At 42.2% G+C, this 9,937-nt stretch overlaps 1 protein-coding gene across 2 annotated transcripts in view; it reads left to right on the top strand.

The window, feature by feature from the left end:
* The first annotated feature begins 3,517 nt into the window (after positions 1–3,517).
* LOC143512349 (hyccin 2-like) overlaps positions 3,518–9,937 on the top strand; it is a 46,937-nt gene continuing 40,517 nt past the window's right edge. For both annotated transcript variants that reach the window (XM_077002543.1, XM_077002542.1), the window contains exon 1: positions 3,518–3,944. The gene's annotated coding sequence lies outside the window, so the exon portion shown is untranslated. The remainder of the gene's footprint in view (positions 3,945–9,937) is intronic.

Below are 9,937 nucleotides of genomic sequence, written 5' to 3'. Positions count from 1 at the left end.
TATGGTGCCTCTCCCTCTGTTGCATCTTTTCCCATTTTAGCTGCAGATGCTCTTTTTCTATCTGCAGCCAGGGCCGGAGTGGGCCCCTTTTTCAGCCCGGGAGTTTCATGCCCAAATCCGGCCCAAAATTCTTTTTACCTCCCAATCGCCCCACACTAGAGATGAGCCGGCCCATCGGGAATCCTCCCGAATCTCCCAATTAGACACTCCGGCTCTGTCTGCAGCCTTTGGCTTTCAATAGAAATTAACTCCTCGCTGCATCTACATTGCAGGTTGAGGTGGGGTAGCCGGGAACTAATTTGAGGCTACATTTTTACATTTACAGCATTTGGCAGACACACTTATCCAGAGCGACTTACATTTTTTAATCTCATTTTTATACAAGTGAGCAATTGAGGGTTAAGGGCCTTGCTCAAGGGCACCTCAGTCATGGCCTCAGGTCGAACCCACGACCCTCCGGTTACAAGACCAGTTCCCTAACCACCAGGCCATGACTGCCCTAATTTGAGGCTACATCTATTCCCCCAGTGATGCCTTGGGTTGCAGTTGGGCCCAGTAATCCCAGGGCTTTTTCCTCTTCTGGTGTGAGGGCTGTTGTAGATGACTGACCCCCACCAGTCTTAGCCCTCTCTTTCCTAAGTTCTGCTCCCTTTCTTTTAGCATGACTAGCGAAGTCATGCCATTTTTTCCATATGTTCATTGCAGATCTCTGGTATGCACTGCAGGTACTTATTTTCTGGGTTATTTCTTCCCATTTCTGGTTTTCTTCTTTATTTGTTGAGCTTTCCTGAGCTTTGGAGAATAGAATACTCTTGTTTTCTTCAATTTCTTCCAGCATTTGAGTTAGTTCGTCCTGAGAAAAAACTTGGTTTGCGTGGTCGGTTTGCCATGCTTGCTGCTTGATTGCTTCTAAAGGTTATTATAATAGGTTAATTGCCTAGGCTTGGCATGCGATGGACAACAATTACAAATTATTTTTATTTTTAACTTTTTTTTTTTACATGTTGTGTAAATACTTTATCGTTGTTTGATTTTATGATTAGTTACATAACGACACTTTTGTGGCTTAATAAATAGAAATGTATGCAAATCGGTGGTTCAGTTTTCCACTGGCAGACCCTGTTCTGGGCAAACGTGGGGGCGGAGTCAAGTAATGCTACTTAGGGACTCGTTCCGAAGTTTGAAAGATAAGAAGGGTTTTGTAAAAACGGCGTTCTTAAAGTTGTTCGTAAATCGCTAAGTTCAATCGCCTTCGGGAAACTCACACCCGGCTAGTCTAATAACATACTGGCTTCCGCACGACGTTACCCGTGATGAATTGCAGCAGAGCGGGGTAGGCATAGCAACGTCGAGAGCGCGGAGGGCTGGAGGAGGGAGGGAGGGAGGGAGGGAGAGAGAGAGAGAGAGAGAGAGAGAGAGCTGCAATAAAAATTATTTTAATATCTCACGAAAAAAGTAAAATGAACTGAACTTTGAACTAGTTCAGAATTAAAATTGTGAACTTTGAACGTGAACTGTTCACTTTGAGCATGTATGAACTGAACTTGAACTAGAAGTTCAGAAAAGCTGTGAACTGGCACAACACTGCTGGTTTAGTACTCTAGTATTCAGATGTTACTGAAGACCTTGATTAATTGCATTGGGTGTTTTCAATCAGGGTTCATCGAAACTGAAGGTTTGAGTTGAGAACTCCGCTATAGAGCATGTTTTAGTAACATGACTTTCAAACATGTAGTTAACTGCTTCTCCAGTAGATGGCGATAAAAACCTGCTCATTGTTTTTCTATCCAGCGCTTTATGAGATTTAGGTTTTCAAAAAAGATTGATTATGATCGATTATGTTTGATTTTATTTAGAACAAAACTTATAAAAAACGAGACAGATTACATATTGGAACCTCATAACCGAGTTAAGAAAATAAAGAGCACTGATGCTGTACTGAATCAGAGAGTTAATGAAAAGTGATGTTGGTTTATTACGCAGATCATCGAACGATCTCCATTAGCTGCACGAGGTTGGTATTAAAAAAACACTAGGAGATGGGAGATATGCAGAAGTCATTTAGCTCTATATATCATCTCTGTTGTGTATTAGCTGTACAAGTCTCTCCCCTTATTCAATACATGTGCATTAAACACTCTTACAATCCTGAATAAGCACTCGAGATAACCCGAACATGCACTCAGGACGTCGTGTACATGGACTCAGGACGACCTGAACATGCACTCAAGACATCCTGTACATGCACTCAAGTCATCCTGTACATGCACTCAGGACGTCTTGCACATGCACTCGGGATGACCTGAACCTGCACTCAGGACATCCTGTACTTAGGATGACCTAAACATGCACTCAGGACGTCGTCTTGTACTCAGGATGACCAGAACGTACTAAGGAGGTCCTGAACAAACACTCAGGACGTCCTGAACAAACACTCGGGATGTCCTGAACAAACGCTCAGGACGTCTTGTACTCAGGACGCCCTGAACATACACTCAGGACGTCTTGTACATGTACTCAGGATGACCTGAACATGCACTCAGGACGTCTTGTACTCAGGATGACCTGAACATGCACTCAGGACGTCGTCTTGTACTCAGGATGACCAGAACGTACTCAGGACATCCTGAACAAACACTCAGGATGTCCTGAACAAACACTCAGGACCAGAGTTGTATAATCCAGGTTCAGAAAGATTTTGCTCAAGCTTGCTAGATTTTCTAATTAGTCCAATCCAGGTAAAATGAGTGGAATCAACACAATCCAGGAAGCCTGAGCAAATTCCTGGTGAGGACTTTTACTTTCTGAACCTGGATTATACAACTCTGCTCAGGACGTCTTGTACTCAGGATGACCTGAACATGCACTCAGGACGTCTTGTTCTCCCACACATTACAATCTCCTTTTTTCTAAACTGTGGATTAAACTATCCCAGTCATCATCTATTCCTTTTTCAAACACAACCTAAAAAAAGACTCTCTCTTTGGTATTGTTATTTGTTTATGCTGGGTGTTTTTGTTCCATATTACCTAAAAGTGTAAAAGTCTTAAAGTGTGGTTTAGGGTTAAGAAATCATTCAGGGAGAAGAGTGTGTATGACAAAAGGATAGTGATACTGAACATATCTTAGATAAGAATGATATTTGATATGAACAACAGAAAAACGCCATTGCCTGTATGCCATGACAATTTAAATAAATCAAAACTCCACCTGGTATTATTATTATATTTTGGCATTTCAGTATTTTCAAGCTTTAAATTTTGTTATATTTCCTATGCAGCTTAAACGTTAAATATTTTTATACTTCATATTCAGTTATTATAGGTTAAGGTTTATATCCTGTTATGCCAGTAAGAGTGTCAATATTTGTCCTTTTGCAAATAGAAACCACAAATAAACATAAACAAACATGCAAACACGTGATCATTTTTTTGGTTTTGTTTTTTAACACAGACGAAAATAACTTTTTTTTTGAAAATTTAAATTTATCCCAGGCTATTGCTGCTGTGTTCACCGGTGCTCCCCCCATCCAGAACTACGACCTATGATCGGCTGGGCGCGTTTGGTTGGTGTTGATGGGCTGACGGCAGTGAACGCTGGGGGACTACAGCGTGTGCTGGAGGCTGCAGACTATCAGTTCGTCTCAGAAATGAGAACTTACGGACGTCCGACACCGCTGAGTCCAGATTTCTGGAGATTTCGTATATCTTATGTTGCCTTACTTGCCTGATGATTCTGATATACTGCAACTGGCTTTTCTGATAATGTTAAACACCTTCATGCATCGCCTAGTCTAGTATTTGCATAGCAAAGCATTGCTGACAAGAGCTTGAGGGTTTTAAATTCGGAGGTCGGGGCAGGTGGAGGGGTATCTAGTAGCCAGGTGTGCCTCCACCCGCGGTGATCTTCTGAAGTCCACATCCACAGGCGTTACAGTTCAGGCGGTAAGTACGAGGATCCAGACTAAACCCACTCACACTCGGCTCGCTGTGTTGATGATGTGGCCATAGAAACCCAATTCATTCCGCTTAGTGCTACGCCGTGTGCATTTGCCCAGTAGTTAAACGGCGCTGACTGTCTTGACTAGTTTATTATTTTATTTTATTTAGTTAAGATAAGCTTTTTAAAAGGTTGTTTTACAGAAAAAACACCCGAGGGCACATATATGTGGCTTTGCTAAGCTACGCTCCCAAGCAAACCAATTCTGGGGGTTTTATCTTCGTGATTTCGTGTTGATTCTGTTTTAGACTTTTTAATTTCGCTACTGATATTTAAATAATAAAATGGGTTCACGTTATGGTTTAAAGGGTAAAGAAAAGCCTGAAAAACAAGAGTGGTGCAGAGGTAAAGCGAGTTAGCTTAGCATAGCTACAGATGGCCAAAGCTTGTTTGCATTTCCTCCCCATTACAGAGCAAAAACTCGACGTGTCATTCAGCTTGAAACTGGCTAACGTAACTATATATCCACCGAAAAATAAGTGTGTCTGGTTAACTAAGTCGATTTAATTAGCTGTGAGTTTTATCGGACTGGTAGGCAAACCAATGGACGCCCCAGTTGTGTTGTGGCTAGCTGGGAAAGTTACAGATCTACATTATAGCTGTGGTGTCTTCATTGGGAGCTTGATTTAGCTTGGCTCTCTGATTAATAGATAGGTTGATGAAATACTGCCGTAAATACATAGTCACTAACTTCCAGGTTTTCCAATAGGAATTTCTTGTCTAGAAAAGGTTACCCTGGCTAGTCAGGTTGATTCTGTAAACTTAAATGTGTGGCCAGGTATACTTGATATGCTTGGGTCTGTGTGTGTGCCAGTCCATTAGGACTGACATGTTCATGTCACGGTATCTTGTGTAATCCTGATGGGGTTGTGTCCACACCATATGTAACTGAGGACATTATTTCTACTGATGAAAGGCTGAAACGCGTGTGTTTGCACTTCCCTGAGTTCTGCACAAGGCTAGGAAGCGCCCAAGAGCAGTGCTGGCTAATGTCTAACATATCTGTTTCAAACCAAGCATTGATTTTAATTACTTGTTTATCTCATGATTATATCATTTTTATATGCTATGCTCTCTGGTACTATGTTTTGTTTCACACTACACAAGAAGTAATCGTTTTCATGCCCACATGCAACCCCTACAAATGGGGCTGCAGAAAGCTGTTTCTCAAGTGTACCCAAGTTACACACTGGCCAGATGTTCATGTCTGACTTGAGGCTTAAGTGATGTTAAGCATCCGAATTTTGAGGGAGTTTTTTGCAACTTGCTTCCTGCTGCTTTCTTTAGCTGTAGAGCAGATATCTCTGTGTATTTTAGGAATGGGCAAGAAGAGAATTCCATTCCAGAAAAGGCTTGTGTGTCACAGGTTTTGGTTCCTGCATTCTGGTTATATTTTTAGTTATGAAAATAAATAATTTTAAAAATCCAGTGAAATGCATTTTATGTGAAACACTATCACAACATAACAGAAATATATACCTCAGGTTAGCCTCAAAGACATTTGCCGTTTGTTTTATGGTGTGTGACGGAGACCGCCACTACTATGCCTGGACGCAGGCTCTTTGGTCCAGTGTTCAGAGCCCCTGTTTACCTTCTTATAGACCAGAGTTTGAATCCCACATGAGGTGACTGCCTTTAGCCGTCATGACTTGGGGAAAGCACAAACAACTCTGACTGACTGAATCTTAGCTTTTGATAAAGTGATTTCTTTCTCTTGATTGCTGAAGGAGGGAGGGGGGCTGAATCATTTTCTTACAGTAAGAGATGGGAGAGGTCCAGGAGAATTGTTCTCGGCACAGGTGAGATCAGTGAAATGCAATACTCCAGAACTCGGGAGAGAGTTGGCAAGTGCCATCTTCTTCTCCATTCTGCATTAGTATACGGCACTTAAAGAGCAGACAGGCGTTTAATATTTAATGTTCCTTTCAGCTAATGCAGAGCGTTTGTTGAAAAATTGTCCCATAGTGAGTGTGTGATGGAAGAGTCAGTTGTAATTTAAAAAGTTGTCTGTTCAATTTAAAAGACTCGGTATGGAATTAGACTTTCAGTAATGGGTAACAGACAGCAACCTCGGGTGATTATTCAACGCCTACTATTGTAAACTTCTGCCGAGCACTCATTCACCCACATGGCATTTCTCTTATGGTCATAAAATGTTAGAGATAAACAAGGTTTTGTACTGTGTGGCATTTTTGAGGTTTGTTATGTGGTTAAACGAGTAAAACCCACAGAGCTATTTGTGCAGGTGACACACCGGAGTGGCAGCCAAGGTAGTCCTGCTTGACTCATCATCTGTGCTTTCATCTTCCCATGATCGCCTGCTATCTATTCTTAGCAACATTCATATTTATGGGCACAAAATCTTGGCTGCAGCGAATCCCCATAGCACCATCTGTAACTCCTAGATGTAGACCTGGATATTTAGCCTGTGGAACACTGTGTTTATCGCACAGTCTGTCCTGTGCGGTTTTGAAAATGGAAACAGTCGATTTAAAATGCTGTCCAGTCACACCATGTTCCAGCTGGCAGAAATGACAACTCCTATTCTGAATCCTATGGCAGTAGGAGATTATTGAGCTTTATCCAAAATACCACATATGTAGGCTGCCTAAATTGAGTTGTGTATAAACCAAAACGTTTGCCAAAATGTTCTGGGTTCTGTATGGTTGAGGTGACCGGTTTCATGAGCCCACCCCATCCTGTTCCATGGTCCCAGTGTCCACTGGGACACTCATTCCAGCAGACTCACTCCTGTAATTAGCTTTTTATGGATTACCTATACTAACTGTCCTCTGTGTTCCCCAGGCCAATCCTCTGTCAGCACGAGGATTATTTTAAGCAAATGCTACATAGTCTCAGAAGGAAGCACATCGTTAAGGGCAGTTTTGCTAAATTTCCAAACTGTGTCCTCTGAATTGCAGTCATTGAAATGGTTTGTTTTGCTAATGTCTACATTAACCTTAGCTACATTGAAATGAAGCTAGATGCTGTTTTTCTCAGGTGTGCTGCACCAGCTGCCATGTTTGTTATATCTCTGGGCCAAACGAGGGCCAATGAAAGACTATACTGACCAGTTGTTCACTAGCTCCAGATCCATCTAGCCATGTGCTTGTGATTTTGCTCCAGATATGGAGGAAGCTAATCCATCAAGAATTGCAGGAGAATATATTTTTTTTCCAATCATGAACATACTGTCCCTGATGAATGAACCTCATTAAATGCGTAGTGACCCAGTTAAATGGTTAACTGTGTCGATGCTTTACTGATTCATGGGTTTCTTGATCTGTCTTGCTGTGAAACCAATCCAGGTGAATTGTAACCTGAGTGTTTGTGTTTGTGTGTGTTTGTGTGGGTGGTTGGTGGTGGTGGTTGGGCAGTCTTTCCGTTGTCCTGTGTCCTAGCGCATAATCATACTCCTCACATATTTGCAGCTCATGTAAAAATCTGCTGTGTCGGCATCGAAGGTAGGGATGATGTCCACGGACCATGAGCAGATGAGGCTACCAATTCTCACCGTGAATCTGCTCACTCGTGTCTTTTTGTTTTTCCTGCCGTCTTCCTCTTTTAGGCCTGAGCTCAGCATCATCCAGGGCTAGCTATGCGCTGACCACTTCCTGTCTCCGCGCACCAGGAGCGCTAACGCTAATGGCCGAGAGGTGTGGCACGCAAATTCTGAGACCATAAAAACATCAACATAAATCTGAAGTAATGGAGCTTCTTTCCATCATCAATGATAAAGGGGGAAAAAAAGAATGGAATGTTGAATCAAAATGTCTGCCAGTGATGTAGACCAGCATATTTTCTTTCCCACTGTCATTTCCACAAACACTTGTGTGACTACACAGTCCATTTACCGCTGTAATGTGCAGAGCCATAGAGACGTCAACAACAACACAAACGTGTTGTAACAATGTGTTCAGACGTGGCTTGATTTTGGTAGAAGTATGTATGATGGGTTTCACCGAGGCACCGTGCAGTGAGGTGTAAATGATGTTTACACTGATCAGCAGCAATTTGGGGAAACCACTTTCTCTTGACTGTGCAGTGATGAGAATGGAGAGATTGATGGTGAAGAAATGGAACGGCGAGATGCTCCGTGACCAATAAACCAATCACGCAATGTTTCATTGCGATTGTTGCTACCCTTGGTGCTCTTTGAGATATCTGGACGTTTTGGGAGGTGGAGAGTATACTATGAATTGTGGTTCGCTGGTGAACTAGTTAAGTGGATCACCTTTCAGCTGAGTTTGGAGTAACTGTGTAGGTCTCGGCTTGATGCTGTCTTAAACTAAAAAGAACAAAACCTGCGTCCTAACTGATTAATGTAGCTGTGATGTGATAAATTCCTCTTGTAAAGAACGTGTGTGTGTTTGTCGTAATGAGTTGTTTTGGAGAGTCACAGTTGGTGGATTGGAGGATTGTTGTTGATTTCATCTTTGCTGAACATTCCTTTCTGGATCATTTCCAAAAACAACTTCACAATTTCTCTACACAGTAAATATTCCCGGACTCTTTGGTAAAATAAGGGGTGTGTGCAGGCCCTCATTTTTAAAACTACTTTAGGTGGATATTTGCATCAAGTGACCCTTTTAAAACCCTCCCCCAGCCCTGATTGAAGATCATGGTCCATGTCTGCCTGCCCTTGACTCATCGTCTAGTGTTCATTCTGACGTACATAGCAGGCTGATGTTTGATTAGAGTTATTGTAAGTGAGTAAAGTCAATTGCACTTGTGACTGAGTTTGTGGTTTTGAATGGACTTTGCTCTCATGTCACTGCCACAGAATTCTTCACCACTGCGAGGAGAGGTTCTCATTAAACTTTAACCCAGGTATCTAAGCCAGTGTTCGCTCAGGAACCGAAAGCTTGGCCACAGTCATAATGGTGTCGTAATCAGGCTGACGGCAGTTGTCCTTACGTTTCAAGCCACGAGGATTGCTGGACCAGGATTTCATGCTAAGAAAATGAATGTTTTAAACTGGTCCTAATCTGCTCGGTAATTCGATATAGTGTAACAAAGGTAGAATAGCTTTGTGACTTGAGACCAGGTTTTCCCTCTTCCTGACTGATGAATCCCTAACTTTTAATTTGCTAACATATGCACATTCTTTAACATACTGTGATGGTATGTGTTCATTGTTCTTTTTTTTTCGGTTGTTTGGTATTTCCCACAGCAGTTGCTAGAGAGCTTACATACTCTACTTAACTCTGCAGTCTCGTGTCGGTGTAGGGCCAGCTCTGTAGGTTGCTCTGAGCAGCTGAGACTGACTTCGTGTTTTGAGGGGGAGGAGATATTTTGGCACACCGCAAGCTGTATATGTGGACATATGGTGCCAATGGATGGGTATCATTAGGCTTAATGTGGACTCGCTCACCCAAGCTGTAGGGCTGCCTTATGGAACGGACACAGTGCATGAACCTAAAAAGATGGAAATGTAAAAATAATGGGTAAAAATGCTGCTGTGCTCCAAATGTGTTTTTCCTCCTTGGAAACTTGGTTGGTTTACAGAGCTTTACAGAACTTTGCATAAACCGTTTCCATTTTTTACACTGTGTTCTTACAGACTGGACAGCTTGTTTTATTCTGATGGTTTCATTCCTCTAATCAATTAGTTTAGGGCAGGTGGAGTGGGGGTGTTTTAGTTTTAATGTACCATTGGGCCACAAATTATGAACCGATGTGTTTCGCAACAGCACAGCAGTTTGTGCATCATGCAGTGTGCATTGGTCATGTATGTAAGTATATTGCCTACGTCAGATGATGTAGTAGACCACTATTCACAGTCTACACTGCAAGACTGAATGACCCGTGACTGTCCCTTCTCTACCACGCTACATTATTTTATGTATTACTTTCAGATTTTAGCCACCCCCAAGGTACTTAAGTGCCTACACGTCCCAAAATGGGCTCCAGGTGGGGGAGTTCTAACTGCTGCTGA

Source organism: Brachyhypopomus gauderio, chromosome 4, assembly GCF_052324685.1.
Source record: "Brachyhypopomus gauderio isolate BG-103 chromosome 4, BGAUD_0.2, whole genome shotgun sequence".
Taxonomy (NCBI): Eukaryota; Metazoa; Chordata; class Actinopteri; order Gymnotiformes; family Hypopomidae; genus Brachyhypopomus; species Brachyhypopomus gauderio.
This window is presented reverse-complemented; position numbering and strand designations above follow the sequence as displayed.